The sequence below is a fragment of the Pleurodeles waltl genome, chromosome 3_1 (genome assembly GCF_031143425.1).
Source record: "Pleurodeles waltl isolate 20211129_DDA chromosome 3_1, aPleWal1.hap1.20221129, whole genome shotgun sequence".
In the NCBI taxonomy this organism is placed as follows: domain Eukaryota; kingdom Metazoa; phylum Chordata; class Amphibia; order Caudata; family Salamandridae; genus Pleurodeles; species Pleurodeles waltl.
This window is the reverse complement of record NC_090440.1, coordinates 642,255,517-642,281,093: the sequence shown is the minus strand read 5'-3', so window position 1 is coordinate 642,281,093 and position 25,577 is coordinate 642,255,517. Positions and strand designations below refer to the sequence as shown.

The 25,577-nt window shown below is 39.9% G+C and overlaps 1 protein-coding gene across 1 annotated transcript in view; it reads left to right on the top strand.

The window, feature by feature from the left end:
- Positions 1-1,751: 1,751 nt before the first annotated feature.
- The window catches only part of LOC138284407 (mucin-2-like), a 1,933,778-nt gene continuing 1,909,952 nt past the window's right edge, over positions 1,752-25,577 (top strand). The window contains exons 1-2 of the mRNA XM_069223144.1: positions 1,752-1,878; positions 15,309-15,371. The gene's annotated coding sequence lies outside the window, so the exon portion shown is untranslated. The remainder of the gene's footprint in view (positions 1,879-15,308; positions 15,372-25,577) is intronic.

The following is a 25,577-nucleotide window of genomic DNA, read 5'->3' as shown; positions in this document are numbered from 1 at the left end:
AAATTAGGCTAATTATAATTGGCTAAGTTAACCTACCTATAAGTCCCTAGTATATGGTAGGGCATGTAGGTTTAGGGACCACAGCATAGGTGGTGCACACCTAGGTGCACTGCTGAGGTGCCCAGTGTCATTTTAAAAGCAAGCCTGCCTTGCTGGCTGCTTTTAAATTAAAGTTATATGCAAATTCGACTTTGGAATTAAAGGTACTTCCAAAGTCTTAAACTACCTTATTTTTACATATAAGTCACCCCTAAGGTGTGCCCTATGTGCCCCTAGGGCTGGGTGCCATGTAACTATAAGCAGGGACTTTATAAAAATAGATTTATAAGCCCTGGTGAGGTAAAAACAGTCAAATTCGTTTTTCCCTCATTGAAGTAAATGGCCTTCATAGGCTAGAATGGGCAGACTTTATTTTAAATTTTAAAGTCTCCTTAAATGTTACATACCAAGAATTTGGTATCAAATTGATTGTTGTAATAAATCCCACAACTTCCAGTTGTTGGATTTAATATAACTTGTCCAGGTAAAAAGTTTAGACTTTACCTAAAAAGTTGCCAATTTCAGCTCTGCATTGTTTTTGCTGCTGTGCTCTGATTGGCCAGCCTGCAGCAGCTTCTGCCAGGCTGCCTTGATTAGGTGTGAAGTGGCCTGGCTTCACACAAAGGAATGTGCTTGGGGGAGAGAATCTCCCCTCAGCAGATGGTGAGGCAGGAAGGGGGAGGGCTGCCAAACTGGTCTTCAAAGGCAGAGAAGGACATTTGCAGCACCCAGCAACACCCCCACATCCTGCAACCCCAGACAGCTAGGTGCCCCCTTGATTAGATTAGGAGAAGGCAGGAGAGGGGTGTGTATATGATTTTTAGCCACACCAGTGGGTGGGCTCAGCCAGATGTAACCTCCAAAAATCAGATTCATCCATGTTGGATTTTTAGAGACTGTTGCCTTCTGGGATGGATTTTTGCCACACTTCCAAGGAAGTGGTCATCACAGGGGGACGACCCTGTCCCTGATAGGAGAACCAGGGCCCCCCTGCTTTTCACCCGGAGCAAGGATAAAACTGGCAGACCTGCACCCACACCTCAGATCCCCTCCAGAATTCAACAAGAAAGGAACTAAAGAAGAAGAAGGACTGCCCTGCTGGACCCCTGGCCTGCACCTGGAACCTGCACTCAGAAGGACTGCACCAGCTGCACACTTGGGCTTCACCACAAGAAGGACTTTGCCTGGCTTCAACTGGTTCAAGGAGGGACTCCCTGTTTGCTACAGGTGAAAAATTGCTAAACCAGAGTCCCCTGCACCAACTCCTGAAGAAAGCAACCAGCTGACCACTGTCCAGTGGCCAAAAAGGAGTTTGCGCCAGGTGCATTCTGGGAGTTGAAGTCCGCACCCCCCAAGGACCATCACAGAACTTCTGGACCCTTGGGGTGAGCTGTGGACCCCAAAAGAACCTTAAAAGAACATCTGGGTGAAGCCCCAGAAGTTTGGAAAAGATTTGAGAATTTTTGGAAAAAAGCTCCAGAGAGGGACCGACCCGCCGCGGAAATTCTAGCCGGCTTGCCTCAACCGCGACCCGGCCTGACTTCGTGGTTCGTCCCGGTAAAGAAAAACATCCAAAAAAGAGACTAAGTCCGAACGTAAAAAGTTGACCGGGACCTCCCAGCCATCGTATCCGAGAAGGGCTCCATGGACGTCGGATCAAGATCCAGGTTTACCCCGGTCGAAGGATTTTCATCTCGAAAAAATGACTAAGTCCGAAGGTAAAAGTCTCCACCGAGGAAACCCACATCGCGTATCCGGACAAGGGCTCCAGGAGGTCGGATTCAACTGGCAGGTTCGTCCCGGTGAAGAAAAACTTCAAAATAAAGACTAAGTCAGAAGGTAACTTTTTAACCGAGGCCTCCCGCGACCTGTAGCCGAGCAGGGCTCCATCGCGGTCGGCCTGAAAGTTTGACTTTGCCCCGGTCGAGGTGCAACCAGATGACCCGATTGGCGCTTTTTGTTTCTAAGCGCTAGAAAAGTAATAATTCTTTAAAAATTCATATCTCCGGTTCCCCTGAACCGATTTTAATCGTTTTTGTGTCATTTTAAAGATAAAAATATAAACTATTTTTATAAATTGGTTTTGGATTTTTAAACTGTTTCCTGTGTTTTATTTAATTACTGTTTTGTGATATTTGAATGCTTTACACTTTGTCTCCTAAGTTAAGCCATGACGCTCGTTGCCAAGCTACCAAGGGTTGAGCTGGGATTAATTTACTGAGACCTAACTGTACCGATGTGGAGGTTAGTGGCTTGTTGCTAGGTGTAGGTACCTACCTGCCCTACCAATAACCCATTTTCCAACATAGACAAAAAACAGAAACTTTTTGGAACACTTCCTGGAGAGTCATCAAAGACACCAAAGTTACTTTACAATAAGAAAAACCTTGGAAATTCAAGTAAAATAAAAAAGATCAAAGGGACGTTATAGTTAGGTGAAAATATCAGTTAAAACATGCTATTTTAAATTAGCAAAACCACTGAAATTTACCAGTTACACATATCCTAGGTAACTTTCACTTGTGCCCTAAAGTAATTGTTACTTACCCCCACCATTCACAGAATTGTTGCCAATAATGTAATTTCATAAATTGCAGTTATGTTATCAATTATGTTATAGAACATGTCATAAATGATGTAATATGTGAGGTACTTTGGAAAGCATGGTGAGAGTGTGAGTTAGAGAGTTATAGTTATAGAGCTCCCCAAACAACACCCTAACTGGGATCCAGCAGGAGTTAGCAAATTTCTTTTAAAGTTGGTGCACTGGTGCTCTCCCTAGACACCCATCAAATGGTAACCACTGGGAGATGCATGGAGGGAGTGAAGGTCCCCCAAGGCCCCTTCTGGGTTCCCATGAAGCACCTATAACAGGTGCTGGTCGGATCCAGCATTTTTCTTTTTACATTGGATCCCAATTGCCCACTCTGGCCACCCATAACATAGGTGAATGTTGGGGGGCCACGGAAGAAACCCCAAGGCATCATTGGCCCCTGCCGACTCCTCAGCCATCATCCATCCTGGATGCTGTTGTGAGCAGGTTCTATTATTTTGCTCTTGGGAGGGGAGGGGGCAGAATACAGATCTGCGACACTGATAAAAAAAAAACTTTTTGGCCTGGGGGATATCTCTTGGACACACCCCACCATGCCTAGCTGGTGGGATAGACCTTCCACTTCCTCCTAACTTTTTAAAAACCTTTTTGTAGGACAGATTACTGAGTTCCATTGTCCTAAAATGGTTGCGGACTCATCTTTGTTGATGTGGTGGCAGCCAATCAGACTGCACCTTTTGAACTGTCAGGTCTAACGATCCTCATAAATCAATACATAAATACTCAAATACATAATACATAAAATATTAACCTTAATTTCTTGAAAACTATGAAACGGATTTGCACCAAATTACAAGAAGCACACTTTCCGGACCAAGATCTAGCTTTCTGCTTAAATTCATGTAATTCCATTCAGTTACTTTGGTTGTGCTATGTCTAATTTTCCTATGGAAAATTGCATTGGGAAAATCCATTTTAGGTCCTCCCATTTTACTCAGGCCCCACTTCAGGGATAATTCTAAAACTTTGCATCAGGAAGGAGCTGAGGTGGGTGAACTTACGTTTTTGGTGGAACTTTTTGTGAAAAAATGCTTTTCCTATGGAAACATGAGTCTTAACTATAACTACCCACTGGACTGGATTGCATGGTGAGGGTGTAAGTTATAGTTACAGGTATAGTTATGGCTACCTTACGGAACGAATCATGGTTACTTGAAATAACTATAACTATAACAGCTGAATTTCTATGGTATTGTGGGTGTAAATCCAGAACATAACTATAACATCCCTGTAACCTTTGGTTTTTCTTCAGTGAATTTCTAAGGTTTTTTAAATGCTAATTCCTAACTATAATGTCCCTGTAACCTTTGTTTTGTCAGTATATTTCTATGTTTTTTTACCACAGCAGGGCGCTTGGCCCCAGGTTCTGGCAGGTAACTAACCTTGTGTGGCTTAAACAGTGCCGGGTCGGGATTTGCCGCCGGGCCTGGCCTGACAGTGGGCAGGAATACTGCTCGCTGGGAGTGAACTGACAGTTTACTCTCACTTGGAGGAGCTGTCAAAGCTCCTGCCAAGCAAAAGCAAACTGCTCTCTCCTGAGAATGAGGACCTCTGGAGAAAGGGAGCTGACCCTGTGGGGTTGAAGCCCCCAGGGACTTTAGTGGCTTCAGGAGGGGTCCACGCAGCCCCCCTCATTTTGTTTGCAGAGGGCCAGCCCTGGGGAGGTGGTGGTTTCCAGGGCCATAAATGGCCCAGGAGGGAGGCTGTGTGTTCCCCCTCTTGTATAGTAGCCATGCCCTGAGCATATACCACTTTTTTGTCATACTTAGGTTGTGTTACCATAGGAAATTCCTCAACTTTCAAAATGAAGACAACTCATCTTTCCATTCAACCTGTACTGCAAAATCTTTGTATTTGTTGAAGCCTGGGGGATATTTGGTGAACACTCGAATGATGTGCAAAAATTCCAGGCACCTCAGATTTTCTTCTCTGCTGCCCCTCATTTGAACAACTCCACATGTCAATAGCAAAGTACATCAGATCATCTGGGTTGTGGTAATGTCTTTCACAGAAATGTTGTGTCACTGAATAATTCATGCTCTATGGCCCAGAGTGCTCTGATGTTCTCTTCCTGAAAGGGAAAATAGCACTGTCAACATATACATTAACCTACACAGGTATTCCAATTCTTAAATACAAAAATTAGAGTCACATGTCAATTGTTTCTTGGTGTACAATGTTTTACCGAACCTTCCTTTACATTTCCTAACACTCTTGACATGCTTACAGGCAGTGTACTTTTCTGCATTTATAAAATCCTCCTTTTTGCAGTCACCCCCCTCATTCCTACTAATAAGATTACTATAGACAAGCATCTTTCAGCAATCTAGCCCTTCTATAAGTAACACTTAAATAAGATGGCAACGCTCTGAATATAACCTTATCAGATTTAACTATATCACAATGCTCAGAAGGAATCTTCAGGATAGATTTAGAGCTGCAACTGTAAGTGATAATGAAGTTTACAGGTTGTGAGCCCCTATCTTTCTTCCTTCCCCCATAGTTAAGATATTGTCTGTCCATAATCGAGACTTTGGCCGCTGCAACACTGATTGTTCTCTTGAAATAAACTTACTCCCTAAATCTCTCTATCATTGTGGCCTCTCCAATCCTCTATAACTCTGATGTGGTGCAATTGTGTTTCACCTTAATCAATTCCCTATATGGAATAATCCTTTTGAGTTTAGGAGAAAGGAGGCTGCTGGCATGGAGTAGGCTGTTTCCAGCCATCTCTTTGCACTAGAAACTAGCTATTAGTGCATAATGCTCCACTGTCACACACGTGTCCAAATAATTAATGCAGTTGTTGCTTATGCTTGGAGAAGTACAAATTAAGCTTTGATTATTAAGTCTCAAAATGAATTATTCGGCCAACTTCCTCTCACCATCCTAAAATAAGAAAAAAATCATTTAGATAGCATATCGTTTGCGATTTATAAATATATTTTCATTCAATGCAAAGGTAATCATTTATATGAGCATATCAATGTTGTCTTAGAACTTCAGTAGCCTCTTTTTATGTAAATACTTGTATGCCTTATGTTAGACCTGACAGCCTTAGAGTGGTCACCCCCAATTTGTTGCCCGCCACCCTCCACTTTCTGACACTGTTTTAGCTGGTTTTAGGACATTGCGCACGTTACCACTGCTAACCAGTGCTAAAGTGCACATGCTCTCTCCCTCAAAGCATGGTGACATAGGCTCAGAACCATTTGGCATATTTAATTTACTTGTAAGTCCCTAGTAAAGTGCACTGCATATGCCCAAGGCCTGTCAATTAAATGGTACTCGTGGGCCTGCAACACTGATTGTGCCACCCACATAAGTACCCCCTTAACCTTGTTTCAGGCCTGCCATTGCAAGTCCTGTGTGTGCAGTTTCACTGTCACCTCGACTTGGCATCTAAAAGTACTTGCCAAACCTAAAATTCCCCTTTTCCTGCATATAAGTCACATCTAAGGTATGCTCTGGATGACCCCCAGGGCAAGGTGCTATGTAGGTAAAGGGAAGGACATATACCTGTGTGTTTTATATGTCCTGATAGTGGAAAACTCCTAGATTAGTGTTCCACTGCTATTGCGCCTGTTCTTTTCATAGGAGAACATTAGGGCTACCCTCATATACTGTTTGAGTGGTAGGTTCAGATCAGAAAGGGTTTGGAAGAGACAATTGTTGCTTTTAAGAACTAAAGACTCTTCTTATCATTGCAAAAGTTATATTTCCACTTGTGATTATCAAATCTAGATTGTTTTGACCTCAATTTCATCAGATAATATCTTTTCTAAACCTGTGTGGTGTCTTTCTGTGGTGTTCTCACTGTTATTGCATGATTTATTGAACAAATACTTTACACGTTTCCTTCTAAGTTAAGTCTGAGTGCTCAGTGCCAAGCTACCAGAGGGTGGGCACAGGATAATTAGGATTGTGTGTGACTTCCCTGACTTGGATTAGGATCCCTGTTTTGACACAGTTGTATACCTCTGCCAACTAGAGACCCCAATTATTTCTTTGTGTTGAATACATGTGTAGAAAGAGTTTACATTCAAATGTAGATTCCCAGGATGTAGATTCCCAGTATACGTTGGATATATTCTTGATAAGTGCTATTTTGGCAATAAGATCTTAAATCAAGCACATGTGGTAAAATAAAATGATCAATATATATAGCAGTGGCTTGAAATAGGCTCCAATTGAAGATACTACAGGCCTCCCTAGGGGATCTACTGAATCCTTCTTCACCTTTGAAAACATGTAAAAGCACAGGATCAGCGGCCAATTATAACCAAGTTCATCTGAATCAATCAGGCCCCTCTTCAATCAGACTCTGAGCATTTCATGATACTTGTTCACTAACAATGTATACTCCCATGTTTCAAAGACTGTGTAACAACATGAGCATCTTAGATGTCTAAGGGCCAGATGTAGTAAGCCGTTTGCATGTCGCAAACTGCAAAAATCGCAATTTGCGGCATGCAAACGGCCGAACGCGATGCTCATTCCCAAATTGCGAGTCGGTACCAACTCACAATTTGGGAATACGACTCGCAAATAGGAAGGGGTGCTCCCTTCCTATTTGCGACTCGCATCGCAATTCAGAGTTGCTTTGTGACCGCGAATGCGGTCGCAAACCAACTCCCAGTTACCACCAGTGTCACACTGGTGGCAACTCATTCGCAAAAGGGAAGGGGTCCCCATGGGACCCCTTCCCCTTCGTAAATGTCGACAAAAATATTTGGACCACTGCCTACTCTGAAAAAAACGAAATCAAATGGTTTCGGTTTATTTTTCATTTTGCAACTCGTTTTCCTTTAAGGAAAACGGGCTGCAAAATGAAGAAAAAAAACCTGCTTTATTTATAAAGCAGTCACAGACGTGGAGGTCTGCTGACTACAGCAGGCCACCATCCCTGTGAGTGCAGGGACTCGCTACAGGGTCGCAAAATGCGACCCACCTCATGAATATTGATGAGTTGGGTCTTTGCGACCCCATAGTGAGTCGCAGAAGGTGTCTGAGACACCATTCTGCATCCGATTTTGCGACTTGCAAATTGCAAGTCGGTCAGACTCGCAATTTGCAAGTCGCAAAATTGGATTTTCCTACATCTGGCCCCAAGTGCCTCCCCTCTGTATTTGTTAATGACCCACAGAACTATATTTGACGTCTCATCAGAGGGCTTAATAGGATAATTGTTATACCTCACAAGTGATCGAATAACTTTATGTTGTTTCTTTCTCATATTGTCATAGCCCTAATGGCGCATTTTTGGTCCCTCTCCAGTTTTTGCCAATATTTTGTTACCATATTATGATTCATGTCGATCTCGTCCCTATTTACTGAAGGACTGGCTCACAATTTTAATAAAATGCCCCTCCCACTACATGCATCCAATTCATACACCAATGTCATTAGGGTCTTCCCTCTTCATTAGAGTGTTGTAGTCTTCAGAGAACAGTGTACCAAGAGTGGCTAATGATGCAGTCCCCTGTGTATAACCATTCTGACGAATAGATGTGGGTTCACCTTGTGACAATTTATGTGCCGTCATCAGTTTTAATTTTCTGATAAAAGAAACCTTAAGCCTAATGAGTCCATAATCAAAGTCACTTTTGGGGCAGAAGGTGAGACTAAGTTCCAACAATGTGGTGTCCTATTTAATGAACACATGGTTTGATAACTTAATAATTCTAAGGTTATTCTTACCCAAATTCTTCATTTTGTGTTGTTTTTCAAGCATCCTCTTCTTCCCATTAGATGCATTGTTCTTGTCCTCTGAATCTGCCACTTCTCCTCATCATATTCCCCTTCCTCTTTTACCTTTAGTTTTTGATCTGCCACTTCTCAATTTGGAATGATACCTGTCCTGGAGCACAAGGCGCTACTCTATCAAAAAAAGCAGTTGTTTGTTCAGAACTGGAAAGCTCTTCTGGGTAGGGGCGTAGGTTGGTCAGTATGACTGTGGGAGTTGGAGCTTCATATTTCCCAACATTCATGCTGGTATATCTTGTTAAAACACTTTATAAGAGAAGCAGGACATGAGGCAGGGTTAGAGGAGAGTGGAGATAGAGAGGAGTGCGGATTGTTAAAGGTACTTAAAACATAACATTTTCAAACACTTCAACACTTTTAAGGCCTTTAAAACATAGACAAGAGAGTGTGTGTGTTTTTGTCAGTGTGGGCATGTAAAAATCCCAAGTAAAATCTGACAGACACTTCACATTACCCAACTGAAAGCCCATGTCCCTGACAATTTACTACAGAATAAATTTTTAGGGGGAGTGTAACGTACACTAAGGCCCTGATTTATACGTTTTGGTACAAAACTGCACCAACGCAGTTTTGCCCCAAAAAGTTTAGCACTGGCTTGCACCATTTCTGTTCACCAGCCAGGCACCATATTTATGGAATGGTGCAAGCCGGTGCAAAGGGTAGGCTAACGTAAAAAGAAAATGACATTAGCCGGGTGGGGCTGGCGGTATGGAAGAAGGAGGTTTTGCACCAAAAAAATTACGTTAGGCAGATTATAGTAAAAATAAATGACTCTAACCTGCCTAGCGTCATTTTCTGATGCAAAAGCATTTATACCACATGACTCTTGTCTTAGAACAGACAGGAGTCATGCCCACCACCCAACCAGCCAGCACAGGGACCAGGGTCCCCTGGGCATAGCCATTGCACCCAGTGCCATATAGGGGGGCCCATTTGAGGGCCCCCAATGGCAATTTAAAAAACAAAATATTTACCTCTACTTACCTATACTAACCTGGGATGGGGTCCCTCATCCTCCTCTGTCCCTCTGTTGTGAGTGGGGGTGTCCCTGGGTCCTGGGGAGGGCACCTCTGGGCTTATTCTATGGTGTTCCACCATGGAAATAGGCCCACAGGTCCCCTAACGCCTGCCCTGACACAGGCGTTAAAAAATGATGCAAAGCAGGCTTTGCAACATTTTTGACCGTTCATCCCTCCCGTGTGTGATTTTAGCATGGGGGGACAAATATAGCCCTAAGTCTATAGAGTAATTTTTTGCACAGGAACTTCTACTTTGCATCTTATTGACGCAAAGTAGGTTTCCATGTCCATAAAATGACTTTAACTCCATAAATTTGGTGGTAGACGGGTCTAGCGGCAACGTATAAATATGGAGATAGTTTTGTACTGAATTTGCGTTTAAAAAAAAGACACAAATTAGGTGCAAAACAAGCATAAATATGCCCATGGGTGTCAGAATTCAAGCTTACATTAAGCTCATATCAGTAAAATGCAGCTCCTGCTGCTTTTGTGCCTCTCTCACTTTAATCATGCATCTGGCTGCATCATATTTCTTATTAACCATGGGTATTCTTTCCCTGCTCATAATCAGCTTTATCCCTAAGAAACTTCCTCCATTTCTGTTCTTTGATCTCATCCTCCAATTTTGCCAGACTACTTCTTAGGCCTTCCTCTAAACCCGCCTTATTTACCTTATTAGCCTGTAATTTCTTGAGCTCCAATCATATTTTATTGAGTTTCAATTTGGCATATTTTACCAGTAACTTTAGCATGCCAGGACCCATGCCTGTCATGTGACCCGCTTATTCTCACAACAACCCCAGTTCTGTATTTTCATATGTCAGGACCACCAATATGCATAGCCCCCTTGGTACACGGTTAAGCTCTAAATACAGTACCAGTGAGCAAATTTCGCACAACTTATTCAGTTCAAGCATTGACAATTTTCTCCAAAGCATTTAATTTTGCTGTGAAATCAGTCATCAGGTTGATGTATTCAGACCCTTCGTTGTCGCGCAACTACAGTCAGAGTTCCTCTATCATCAAACACATTCTTGGCTGCTGTTTCTCTCAGACTTAATATCTCCTCCATGTTTAAATAAGAACCTGAGTAACCTAGGTAGTGGACCTTGTATACAGTCACAGCTTTGCCCTGTAAACACCTCGTAGCATTTCACAGCACACTTGCTGATATATATATTTCCCTCAGGGTTGTTGCCAGCTCGCTCAACAATGCCCCACCTGCCTCAGTCTTCCCCAGTTTTGCAATTCAGTACAATGTTGGTGGCAGGAGACTTCTAATTATTTAAAGAAAAATGGTTATCCGAGCCTCCACACCATTGGTTCTGGTGCCTGGCAGCGAAACCGGCAGCTGTTTCAATATTCTTCGACCACTATATCTTAAGTTTTTAAAGGATCACTCAATCTAATCACCGTGTTTATTCCACACACTAAAGACACGTTTTGGCATTTTCCTTTTCATCAGTATACACTGCTCCACCACACTATAAAATTTGTGTCAAAGCACCCTTTAAAAGTTAGGAAAGACTCCTTACATACTCTGGCATGCAAACCCCTAATTTCAATATCTACAGGAACCTATGAATAATATAACACAAATCTATTTACTGTCAATTAGCAACAATTGTATCTCTTATATTTATCAATTACTTCTGTCATTACATTTTGGAAGCACTGTGTACTCATACATTATTTACATCATATTCCTAACTGTGATCCTCTTTTCTATGTGAGTCCAGCCAATATCCATTTATGTACCATTGTGATACCAAAATAGCAATTTAATATGAACAATTATATACAAATTCATGTCCCAGGATGCTAAATTTGATTTGATGAGTGGCAAAATTCATAACAAAATAATCAACAATCCTCAATAATTCCCAGCAATTATCACCAATTCAAAATGGTTTTATATAATGCCATCCAATCTGCGCCACCCATCTAAGTTTACTATTATTACCCAATTTATTAAATTTGTGTAATGATAGAAAATGTGGATGTGTGGGTTGTATCTAGATAAAGATAAATATCAAATGTGAGAAAATACAGTGGATGAGTGAAGGTACCATTGCTCAGGTATACATTGTATCAAGTTAATATCAAGTTAATATGAGCATGTGCAGAGGGCCATTGGCCTATCCTGTTACCCAGAATGGTGTGTCAAGCGTGCCCTCATTGAATGCCCTTGCCCTAACATCTAAAACAGATGGAGGTCATAGACTGTGTTCCCAGACAATTGGAGTGAACTTCCAACCCTCCCAAAGCTGCCAAGAGGAGATGCAGACACTGAAGTGAGGAGGATGGAGAAAGGACTACCATTAGAAATTCAATCAGGCCTTTTGTTAATTGCTTATTAGTCTCCCTGAGCACTGGAATTTGGTGGACATTAAGTATGAGATGTGGGAATGCAGAGTCTCTTGTGAGAGGTGAGGAAGTTTGTACATGAGTCCTTCTATGTTATCTGTCCTGGATTACTTCTTCAGTTGGGCTGATGACGGTCAAGTGCAAAAAGCTGACACCTCTTTGTGTCTCTACCATGGGTGCTCCTGGTTGGACACAGCCCCGGTGTTAATTGCTGTAACAAGTATCATTTACACAAAGTCTGTGTCAGGTCAGCAGCCTGAGGAGCACATATGAAAGAAGAACCATCCCCAACTGCTTCCATAATTTTCAGAGAGTGAATTTGTCTAGGCATTATGTACAAAAGTTGGATCCAAATTGCCCCCACTTTGTTCTAGACTATAGTCCTTTATGACCAAGGAAAGAAGTGCTCTGCCAAGTGCTCAAAGGACTGGTGTGCCACCAGGGCTAAAGCCCAAACAGCACCTAGGGTGCAGAACATCCCCATCCTCATGTCAAGGAAGAGGACAGTTTAATTTGTTTGGGTATAGTTTGACATATGACCAGCAGAGTGGGGGTACATTCTTATTTTCTCTTACTTGAAATGCTGAATGGCTGTCTAATTCATGACCTTGCTCAGCCACAACCCAGAGACACCTACCAAACCCAAATATTTCTAAAAATGAGAGAGCCAGTGGAGTCCACGGCGGTGTGTCTTGTGGAACTCCTATTCCATTTTCTCACCCACAATGCCCGCAACCCTCAAACTTTACCCATATCACAAATTTTCTTCTCATTCCTGTGAACTAACCATCTGTAATTCATGGTGATTCACACATTTCCCACAACCCAGTGTTCTCATACTTGCCCTAATACAAACAGAACCTCACTTGTGTGGGTGGGCTCAGCACTGTGATGAAACAGACCCTTTTTCCACAGCGTGGGTAACACTGGATTTTTTCCTGGGTTCTGCCTCTACCCAGGGGAAACTTCCCATACCCAGAGATTTCTGAAAGGAGTCCATGGTGGCTTTTTTGGATTCCCCTATCTTTTCTAGCCCAAAATATCTTTTAAATATGAAACTTTGAGAAAAAAACACTAATTGTCTTCACAATTCCATGAAAAGAAATTCTGGAATCTGTGGGGATCCACAAATTTCCCTACACTCTTTATTGCCACAGTTCTCTCAATGTCACCTCTAACACACTTATGTGGCTCAGCTAATGCTTTTGATACACAAATCCCCAAAATGCAACATAAAGTCATTATCAATAATGGTAGCTAAAGTACGTGGGTCCGACGGTCACCTAGACATACCTACTAAGCCCACACAATTTTTAAGACTAGTCACCTAGAGAAGCCCAGATTGTTGTGCTTTGCATGGATCCCATGAAATGTTCTTACCCACAAAGACCTGAAAATCTCAAACTTTTACTAAAATGTCAGATTTTCCTCATATTTCTGTGATGGAAATTTACAGAATCTGCAGGGATTAAAAAAATGCATACCTGTTAGCATTCCCACACTTGTTTCAATACAAACAGAAACCACTTGTTTCAGAAAGCTAGGTCCTAGAAGGAAAACCATCAGTTGGTGCCATTTTTAGAAAATACAAACTAATGCTTTCATGGACAAAACTCTTTTACCAATTTCTCCTAAAGCCCTAAAATGTAGCTATATTTTGACCCTTTTTTCTCCGTGCCCTCCAGGGGAATCTTCAAACCCTGGGTACATTTAGCAACCTTGGCATGATGAAATAACATTTCATCACAATTACAATATATCAATACCTGATATATGTGATGCACATTTAATGATATTGGACAGATTGCATAATCTCATAATTCATTAAATTCACAAATGAATACGAGCTAGATTGATCCTTGTACCATCCCTAATACCATATTTGTTTTAATTTTCAGGACACGGGGACTGCATCCCCGTTTCCTGAAATGGTGGCCACAACATTTCTCTTCATGCTGCTGCCTGGCAGTCACAGCACGAGCTCCAGTGGGACTCACAGGAACCTCTCGCTCCAGTCGGTGTGATCTGACCAACATGAAAAAAGCCCCCTTCCTTGGCCAGTCAGATCACTTTATTATTTAAAGTTGCTTGATTGAGAGACTCTTGTGAGCCTTCCACGAACCCAGCCCTTCAAATATACAGATATTTTGAATCTTAATTTCTCAAAAACTACTAAAAGGATTACACCAAACCACAAAATGTATGCTTTATTGTCAAAGATCTAGCTTTCTGCCAAATTTGGTGTATTTCCATTCAGGCATTTTGTCTGCAGTGCTTCTCGAAAATCCCTCTGGAAATTGCATAGGGAAATTCACAGCTTATAACCAAACAGGGTTATATACACTGTATCCATTCTTATACAAATGTCCACTAAATATTCTACCTGAATGAATGAATGAATATTGCTGCGACTCATCTCCCATGGGTTCAGTAAATGTACCTGACTGGACCCCCGTTTGTATTTGAGAGTGTACTGCATGATAATGCTACCCAGTCACATCATACAGTACACCCAAATTCTCACTCTGTCCTATTTCAAAATACCAAATCCTAAAGTAGATCAACCACTTTGGTAGCTCCAAGTGTAGGTTCAATGAAATGAGAGTGTTTTTTTGGCCTGTCTGCATTTCTGTATGTTTCAGACAGGGAGGGTCATTTTAGTGTTAGACAAACTACCAAAGAACCAGATAAACATGGTATTTTCTTCTTTCTTCTTTGACATAGCAGCCATTATTTGATTTAAAATCATCCAGGAAAGCAATTAAGGGTCTGATTTAGACTTTGGCAGAGGAGGTTACTCCATCACAAACATAACACATATCCCGTCCGCCATATTATGATTCCATTATATCCTATGGCCATCGTAATACGGCAGAAGGGATATCCGTCATGTTTGTGACAGAGTAACCCCTCTGCCAAACTCTAAATCAGGCTTTTAGTGTTGCTTGACCCACCGTAAATAGGACCTGGTAGCCTTGTGTTGGACAGGGTACCAGGTAAAGAGTTTGCAATAGTGGCCCCCGTTTAACCTGCTTCCAAACAAACTTGGTGGCTCCCTGACCTAATGAGGTGTGAGAATTGTGATATTGTTAGGGTGGATGAACCCCAATTTATGACAATTCACCCACTTCACCAAGATCAAAATGTCATATCATGACAGAAATGGTGCAGTTGATTATTGAGTTAAGGACTAATTTGGAAATGTGTTCATCAATGACTTGTAGTTGCCTGTAAACTATGATGTCAATACAAACATCTAAATAAATATGAGTCAAAGAAGTGTATTTGGTAACTATCCCTGCGATGCAGGGAGGTGTTCAATCAGGAGTTATGCTTTTTCAATGTAAACAGGAATGACCAGATTTGTGGTTCAATGTCTGAATTTAATTTGTCTCTCATATCTACTGTACATGAGAATACAGAGATAATTTCTGTAGAAAAAAATCAGGAGCTATTTTGTTTTTTTTTCTGATTGAGTAAACACTTTTTTTTTTCCCTTTTAGTACAAGCAAGAAAATGCTATGCTGACCCACAATTTAAACCAATTCAGAAGCGAAGTCTTTACGGTAAGTCTGTTGTCATTGAACCCTTAAATTACCAGCCTACTTCATTGAAACCCTAAGAATATATTGGTGGCATCTAACCCATATTGAAAAGAATTGGTGTTACTGTTGCTCTCACACATGAACATGATCTGCAACATGGGAAGTCGAAATAGCTCTGAATTTAACTTTTGGATTGTTTTAAAGTCTAGTAAAACATTGTACCTTAAAATCACATGGAAGATGTTAACTGGGGAACATGATTGTAACTATTTTAAAGTTTTAGCGCTTGGAAGGAAATTACATCGGGGGCATCTCGTTCCATGAAGGCAATAAGATTGTGCAGGGCCACTCATAGAAATATCTGGGGGGTCCTTATCAATGGTAGCGGCTCCCTTGTTTGGCAACAGAAGGAAGTTGGAACAAAAGCCCTGGCCCTGCAAATTACTTTGTCAAAATTATCAACCACACTTTAGGGGCCTAGCCTTTTCCCCCTCCGGGAAGTTATGAGGTCAAAAATGATCTCATCATTGTTATATAGCAGCGAAATTCAACTGGGAAAAGATTGTAAACTTCTGAACAAAGTTGTTACCAGGTTTTACAAAGCTATCCTTCACCTGCTGAGATCCTCTTCTGCTGCCCAGATCAGGTTGGAACTGGGCCTCTTGGATCAGCAGACCAGGAGAGCTGGTGCCTTTTTAGAACCTTACTATAAACTTAGGGCTGCAAGGGGTGGCTCTTTGGAGGCGCTAATATGGGATGAGATTAAAACTGCCATTCCTAGGCAACCGCACCTTCTGTACCTCGAGGACTGCCTAAGGACTTTGAACACGAAAGATCTCTGGGCTTCTAATCAGAGTCAACCTGCCTTCAAACAATGCATTAAAAAAATCGTGCATGACTGTTCATATCACTCTGACAGGGCCACTTTAGCTAAGCTCAAGCATGCCTGGGCAGTCATCAATAGCTATCAGCCAGCATACTCTTCATCCTAACCGTTTTGCACTTAGTCCAAACTACAGAAGGCAAGATTCATGGCCCTCAGGCTTGTGAAATGGCCTTTGTTAACACATCTTGACAGATGGCAATGGCCCATGGAAGGAGCAACATGCAGAGTTGTGGGTTGTGTGAGGAAGTATTTGAACAAATTGTCTGCCACTGCCCAGCCCTCCTAAAGGAACGCAAATCCCTTTTAAAGTGAGAGTGGGATGGACTGGGCAATCGATTGAGCCTGCAGGCTATTATTGCCTCTCTTAACCCAGGTAACACCACCCTAAACATCCGGCTTGTCAAGTGTGTTGCCTAAGCCGCCAGTAAGTTTGACTGCTCAAGTGCTTTGCTGAGTGGCCGTGGCCCCTTACCTTCAGTGAATGCGTAGCTGGCACCTGACTTCAAAAGCAGACTCATCGATTGGACGAAACATCGTCGACCGCACTTTCAAGGAGTCCACTGTTTAGTCATTATTACGTGTCTTATGAAATCTCTGTCACTGGATGCTGCAAGACAGTACCTGTCATCTGATTACTCTTAAGTTCATTGAACGAACTTTATGGGGCCTTTCTCACTACCTCACCCTACTGAATGTAGTTGTTTGGTATCACAGTGGGAGTTATGAGTACTCTGCTCTCCGTTAAACATATCATTGGTGAGATGCAGCAGACATGTCTGTGAAAAAAAAGCTGTAATTTCTCTGTCTCCGCTTAGATCGAACGCTTTACTTTTGGTTGTTGAAAATTGCTGCTATCACTTTGTTCCCGCATTTGCACTTTATTGTAAATCACATTCTCCTTTGAATTATTCTTTCAACTTGATGTTTGTTCTAAATGCCTGCAAAGTACAAATATTATCCTTGCTGCTTTTATTTTTGTGCTGATGATGATTCAACTGCAATGTTTCTGCATCACGCTGGAAGATTCATTCCCTTTCTACATTGGCTCTTCTGCCACGTTGTGACTGTGGAATATTGCTGCTACTACACTGTCCCTGCACTAGCACTTCCCGTGAATTAACATCCTTCTCTTAATTATGCTTTTAACTTGATGTTGTTAATGCTAAAAAAAAACACAAATACCACCCTTGCTGCCTTTTGTTTCTTGGTGTTTGACCCGATTCGACTGCTAATTTAGTTTTAACATTCCTGCATTAGGTCGGTGGACTCATCCCCTTTGCTCATTGATTTTCTTGCGAGGTAAACCTCCCGTGTTTCCACCAGTTAGGCTGTTTTGGTTTTACTTAACTGTGTTCTTACTGAAAATGTAATGGTTTATTACAAACCACACAAGAATGGTTATTATTATTTAAAAAAATAAATTAATTGAAATGCAGTAAAATTTGTAAACTGTGTTAGGACCTGGAAGAGTCATTACTAATACACTGAGCCAACGCTGACAAAAGCGGGTATCCTGTATCGAGCCTAAGCAGTTGGTTAAATATTTAGTGCAGGTAATATTGCAGGGGAGGGGCGTGTGCAGTGTAGCATGGTACAAGTAACACAAAGACCTGTCATGTAATTTGTACAATGTAGCATAGGACGTTTAGGTGTGGCAGTGAAATAATGTAGAAGTTACTATTTTGTTGAAACATAACCCTCAAGTCGCCCTCATCCCCAGAAGAGTCAAGGAGTCAGAGAGTTAGCGAATTATAATGTTATCAACAAGAGAGCCTTACATTGTTTTCTATGTAAATGGGGTTGTCTTAAGGACTCATCCATGTTTTATCCCCAGACAAAGAATTCTATAATGATCAGTCAATCTATCTCTTGACATTTTTTCTCAATTCATCGTGCATTCCCTGCATGTCAGAAGGGTTATTCATTTAGGCAAAACCAACACAGTAAGAAAGTAAACAAAACTCATTAGTTATGGTGACATATGTTGTCGTAGTTTGGACTCTTGCTCTATGCAAGACTGCTGGTTTAAGGATGACAGTACTATGCCTATCCTACAACAAGTCGCAGCTGTCGTCCCAACCCTTCCGGCTCACTAGCAGCACCGCACCAAAAACCCAAATAGTAAAAGGTGATTTGTGTCAGCCTTTACGTATGGATTCGAGAGTATGACATCTCAGTGAATGTCATGGTTAAACGGAGATTACCCCTTTCTCACAGATACATCATGTCTCATCCAAACACAGGCAATAACGAAGATGCAGTAAAGTTTCAATAGTTTTTATTTAACTCAACTGCAATCTGCAATAAGTTGCATGGGCTGCAATGATTAGGATAATGAACAGTGCAAGAAACAAAATTGTAAATACAAGAGTCATTACAAAGACCCACACCATCTTGCAATAATATGAAAAGACATAAGGTGTATAATATGTCCTATTGCCCTATCATGATAGGCCTAACCTCCTACCTAAAGGAGAGCTGGGTATGTTAAACCTAATCTGCCAATGCCATGTCCATGAGAGGAGCCCCCAACCCTCGTTACCCTGGAATGAGGTCTCTATCTCAGACTCCGCAGGGACACGAAGACTGAGTTAGCGTCAAGACGATATGCAGCATCGATATCAGCGATGGTGGCAATGCCCTCTGGTCAGAATTCCTCTGATTATCTGTCTAAAGTGTGATGGACCCCTGACGTAGGTGTGTTCCCAAACAATAGATAACAGGCATGCTTGGGGCAGCAATTATTATAAACAATTCCCTTTGAAAGCATGGAGAAGGAAAGTCCCTAAGTGTGAACACCTACTGTTTGTTTATCTTTGTCACATGATCTTGACGCCTTAACATGGTGGCACTGATAGTGCAAATTATAACAAGTGGCCTAACTATAAACAAGGCAGCCATCTTAGAAGAATTAAATAATTAAATGGGCTAACACAGAGCAAGCTAAGTAGGTTAAAAGTCACTAGGTGATGGGGGCACAAGTCTGCAAGCCAAAGGCTAAGCTAACTCCTTTTATCCCATTAAAACAAAATAGGATTCACTACAATGTGAAGGTCTGGCTACATCCAAGTAATCCTTCCTCAGATGTATAGTAGCATGTATTGTGTTGCCCTAGCATTTAAGCTTTTACCTAGCATAAAAACCTTTACCATGGAAGACCCAAAAAACTCTCCAACAGGGGTAAAGCAGTCACTGCAACTTGTTCAATAAATATTCCTTTAGCCGATATCTGCAAATAGTTACTTGGAAATGAGTACAAACATTAACAAAGCATTATTGTCTTGAGCTGGATACTAAAGCTGATTCTTAATTTGTTCAGACTGCTCTAAAGAATCTCTTCCTCTGGTCTATCATAGATATAATATATGATATAGTTTGAGGTGTTTTCATCTAGTTGTTGATCTATATTTAATTTTTGCTTGCAGATCTATAGTCTAATGTTTATGACTATCAATTAAGTTCTTACTATGAAGAAGAAATAGTTATTTATAGTTCTGGTTCTGCATAGTAGGACTTTTAATTTAGTCATTAATAACCCTCTCTTCTCCCCAGATTAATTTTTTTGGGTACCAGAAATAACTTATAAATCTTCATCTGGCTTTCTTTATATGAGAACTGACTGTGTGAAGGAAATGTCAGTACAAGGCGTAAGAGACAGCTAAAAATCCATGAGCCTTCTAGGGACATCACCTATGTAGAGCTCTCTTAATGCAAGTTTTTCAAGCTGTGCTTTTCCTTGTTGCTAATGATATTTCTTTTCAATGCATAGTTTTTATATAGGTTCTGAAAAGTAGTGTGAGGAAAGTATATTTTCTTGTGTTTTACATATTGCAATTCGTAAAACCCTGTTTATATCGGCTTTTTAGACAGTACTTAGCAACATAGGAGCATGTTTGATTTCTCACCCTCTGCTGAATTATGGACAATTTAAAATGCATATAATGTTGAACACATTTTTCTGGGGTCCCCAAACTCAGAAAATAAGTATCTCAGTATTCATGACTATTAATGAAGTTCCTATGATGCTGAACTACAAGCCACTGTCACTGGTACAAAACATGTGGAAAATGATTTCTCAAATAGGTCTTGCTTGTGTCAGTATCATATTTATAAGGTAGACTTTTAGGGCAGAAATAAAATAACAATCAATTTTCTAAGTATATAATATTTGAGACGCTTATAAGGGCCATCAAAGTTCAAATGACTGCATTGATCAGCAGTCGATATATTTAAGAAAAACTGAATCTCCTAAACCTTGGAGACTGAAGTAATGAAGAAACCTTGTACCTGTTATGCAAAGGTGTGCTCATTAACATTTGTGAATTCACAGCCAAATTTACAGGATTGTTTATCAACATCATCATCATAATAAGTTTAATTCGGATAAACAAAACCATATAACAACAATAATACAGTCAATATTTTCCCAGCATATTCTGGCACAGCAAAGAAAAGAAACAGAAACAACGAGAAAGGATAACAAATTAAAATGCAGTAGATAAAAATGTTCACATGATAAAAATTAAACCGTCATCAAAGTGCATGTGTAAAACTGGAGATATATAGCAAACGTTATAAACAAATATCAATTCAATATCAGAAAAATAATACATTGCTATTATTAATAATTGTTGGAAAGTGGATTATTGGTAAGGGCAGGTAAGTAACTTCACCTAGCAATAGGCCACTAACCCTCACTTAGGTCTAGTTAGGTCTCAATAGATACATTGCTGGATTGTTGGCACTGTTTCGGAACACCAATTTTGAAGAATTAATGACCTTGCAATCAATGTATTAATAAAAATACGTTTTTTTTTCACAGAGCTGGTGGTGATTTCAGTTGAGGATCCATTCACGGCTGCTAGTTCATCTAACACATTTTGCAACCCTAGTATATCAAAACAGTACAATGCCATGTCTGCCCAAAAAACCCTTATTTTAGAGCCACTCCATATAATATAGGACCTACCTCATCCATTTGGCATCTGAAACATCTGTACGGAATTTGGGGATAAATCTTGTGGAGAGATGCTGGCATCTTATGCAATAACCATTTGGTATAAAATTTTGTAAGTCCGAAATTTGCCCCCTTCAACAACAAAACGTTAAACTAATTAATTTAATTCCAAACTGCAGTTGTTAATAATATGTCCTCTTTGGCCAACCATTTGTCCTGACCTTTACCAAATAGTATATTTGCCTTCTGCTGTTTAAAGAGGGCCGGCCAACAGCTTACAGTGAGTTCTCATTTCCAGCAGTTCTTCTGCCATATCTAAGCTGGAGGATATATGTTTTGGGTCAATTTCATTCAAATAGTGATAAAGATGAATAAATGACTAGTATATAGTGTCTTTAGAATACCTAATACTAGGTTCCACTTCTTCCCATGTTTTTCATGAGTCAACTTATAGAAAATCTTTAATTGTGTGGTACCCATTGCTTGCCCATTTTGAGACAATATTTTTAGCAAGAAGGGTATGTCTTCTATCTATATATCTGTCAATTTGGTGGCTCCATTAATCACTGGTACAAAATAATGCTTGAACATCTGTACCTTACGTTTAACAGTGTAAGATCTTATAGCTGACTTTTTGGGAGATCTAGTGAGTCTGAGAAAATCAAAAATCTCATACTCTTAGAGAATCAAATCAAGAAATAAATGATCTATTAAATTTGTAGGCGTAGAGGCATTATATCTGTACGTAATGTGTGTAAAATGTGCGAAATAATATTCCCTCAAATCTGGCATACCAAGGCACCTTTGTTTTACTGGACAACTTAATGCATCTATAAATAGCCTGGGAACTGTACCAGGCCATAAGCATTATGTAAAAACACTCTTTAGCTCCCTAAAAACATCATCTGTAATGTACAGGGGAGAGCGGCGACAAGGAAATTACATAGGGGAAGAATAGACATTCATACCAAGGCAGAGCAGTCTGTAATTGACACGGGCATGTTTAACCATTTACTGAACAAGTTCTTAATTTTCAGTATTAGCGGTACATAATTTAGCGTGTACAAATCATTGACATTTTCAGAAATATATACCCCTAAGTATAAATTTGGTCTAGCATTGATTAATTGGCAAGACTCATCGAGTAGTGTGTCCATTGCGCAGTTACATAATACTATCTGTGTTTTAGCTGTATTTATTTTAGAGCCACCGAGCTCCTGATATAACTGAAAAATCCTGAAGACCTGCTCCTGGATTTCTGTACCTGGTTTTAAGAACAATGCTATATTGTCCACATATAATTTGATATTAGTCATACCACTATTTGGCACTGCCACCCTGAGTTTGCACATATGGCTATTGCTAGTGGCTCGATGAACAGTGCAAACAATAAAGGCAACAGGGGACATCCCTGTTGCGTGTCCCTGCCCACCTTGCATGTACCAGTATTCTGGAAATGTATTATTATTTCTGCCCTTGTACTTTCATATAGGCATGTTACCATGAGTATAAACGTCATGAGGAGGCCATTTCTTAAAGAATAATAAACAGGCTTTACCAGCAGACCAAATAGAAAGCCTTCTCGGAGTCTGAAAGCATCACCTGAGCTGGTAGTTTATTTTGTGAGAAATAATCAAGGGTTTTAATTAACTTTGTGAATACGATTAGCTAGTAATTTTGTAAAGATTTTAGAGTCTACATTTAACAAACTTATAGGTTTATAGGAATTAAGGTGTCCCTTATCCTTGGCTTTCTTTAGGAAACTGACAACTACTGCAGATCAAAATAAGGGCAAGACCTCAACCCTCCCAGGATGTGATTAGCTAACCTGAAAACTTCTTAATTTAAAACTGGTGCAAATTTTGTATGAAATTCGTCTGGAACGCCATCTTCCCAGGTTGCTTCCCATTGTGATTTTATGGCCTCTTCGACTTCCTCTAGTGTGAATTTAGTAATCATGGCATGGGCCGAAACTGCTTTTAGTTGAGGAATTAACGTTTTTCAAGAAGGGATCTTAGTTGTGTCTCATCAACTTGCTGCTGTTTTTTGTAAACCTGAGTGTAGTGTTTTAAAAAGGTAATAATTCTCAACATATGGAACAATATCCACCCGACGGCTGCACCAATCCCTTAGTCAGATCCCCTTCGTTGAGATGAAGTAAAGTTCAACAGTTCAGAGTTGAATAGTGTCAAGTTTATTTCATATAATGGTTTCACAGAGCCCTGCAACGAGTGTCAACGCGTTTCGGCAAAACGCCTTCTACTGGACAAACTCGGCCATAAAACCGGCATTATATATATGGGTTCAACTCCATCATTTGTTTTCATTACATTCTAGTGTGATCTAATACAGTGGCCATCTTTGAACATACAAGAAATTGAAGTGGATCAGCATATAAATACCCAGTTCTAACTCAACAACCTTAACATAAACTGCTTCCTATAATCTGGACATTGAGACATTCTACATCCCACATATATTTCATTAATTTATAATCCATATCAATAATGTGATATATTTGCCTAATGTTAAACAAAGTCCTTGCATGTGAATCTATCATCAATATCTCAATGTCATACCATAATTAACATTTTAATGTCATACCAAAATTAACATTTTAAAAGGCTTATATTATTGCACTTTTTGGACCACTGTCATCAATTTCTCTTAATTAACGATTTTCCATCTATTCTATTAAATATTTATAAAATGTATTCTTCAATATTAGTTATTATATAGATATTCTAAATATTTTGAATAATTTAAATATTTTGAATATTTTAAATACTGTAAAATGTTGTAAACAGTTAATAAATGCTATTCTATCAGCAAAGTAGCTAAAATTCTATAGTTAAATGCTAAAGTGACTTCCATTGTTGTTACAATTTTACAGTGAATAAAATCTTAATCGTTATTGAATTCATGATCTGGAACCCATCATAAAGTGTCAAGTTCAATAAATATATACAGATAATCACAATATATAGCTAAACCGTAGTCGGTGTTTTATCTTCTGTATAACCTTTGTCTTTAACGACAACCTGTATTATAGCCCCTATAAGTGATCATTTTGTTCTTTTAGGTTTTTAGATTTACCTTTGCCTCTCAAATCTCAAAATGTCTACAATTCCTGACCTAGGAGGGATGAATTTATATTGTAAAACTGATCTACTCTATTTCAATCTTTATTATAAAATTATAATTAATGCACGTATCAAAGATAAAAAAGCCACAATATAAAGTGCAAAGTGCTGATTAGACAAAGCCATTTCTATATTGAATTATGTGTCTATCTCTAGTGAAAAACAGTGGTGGAAACTTATATCTATACATCTACTCTTCTATAAATTTAAAGGGAGAAAAAGATTCTAAAGGGAAGAAGACATTAAAATTAAAAGATCAAAAGATCAAACAATCAAAAGGTCAAAAGACCGAACAATCATTCAAGGACAGACATATGTTCTCATAAATTCTTCAAAATCACATATGCCATTAAAATCACCCCTTATAAGGGGCAATTCTAGAAACTGTGTTATGTACAAAATCCAATATGGGCACACTATTATACCACTATATACCCATCTCCTAATGTTTCATAAATGGAATACATGTTCTGTACTTTCTCATAAATGGACATGTAATTCCACATCAAGATTATGTCCCCAGGGAGATTCTGAACCAAGTAGTAAAATCATCTTGGATTCCATTTGTCTGAGCTCGGAGGTTCTATCGCCGGCCCTAGGATTGTTTTTGATGGATTTAATACCATAAAATATTAATGTTCTAGATTCCCCTTTGTGTATATCCCAAAAATGTTTGGCCAAGGGATATGATCTGTCTTGATTTTTAATGGCTCTAAAATGTTTTAAGAATCTAACTTTCAACTTGTGGATGGTACTACCAATATATTTTTTGTGACATCCACATTCAACAACATAAACCACAAATTCAGTATCACACGTGATACGATCCTTGATGTCACAATATTGACCATCAAAGGTTTGGTATCTCTTCATGTTTTGTGCATATTTGCACGCCCTACAGTGGCCACACTTCCAAAACCCCAGACTTTTTTTGCTCAACCAGGATGTGTTTTCTTTTGTAGAGAAGAAACTTCTAGTCAAATGATCCCCTAGTGAGCGAGCCTTGCGAAAGGTTATGGATGGTTGTGGGTCAATAATATCCCTAATATTGGGATCGTTCTGTAAGGTGTGCCAGTTCTTTTGTAGTATGGTTTTCAAGGAGCCATGTTGTTGATTGTATTGTAAAAATATTCTAGGGGACAGTTGTTTTGTCTCACTGTTTGTGGGTGTGTTGTTAAAAAGTAACTCATCTCTACTCTTATATTTGACTCTATTCTGTGCAACCACCAAGATTTTGAGAG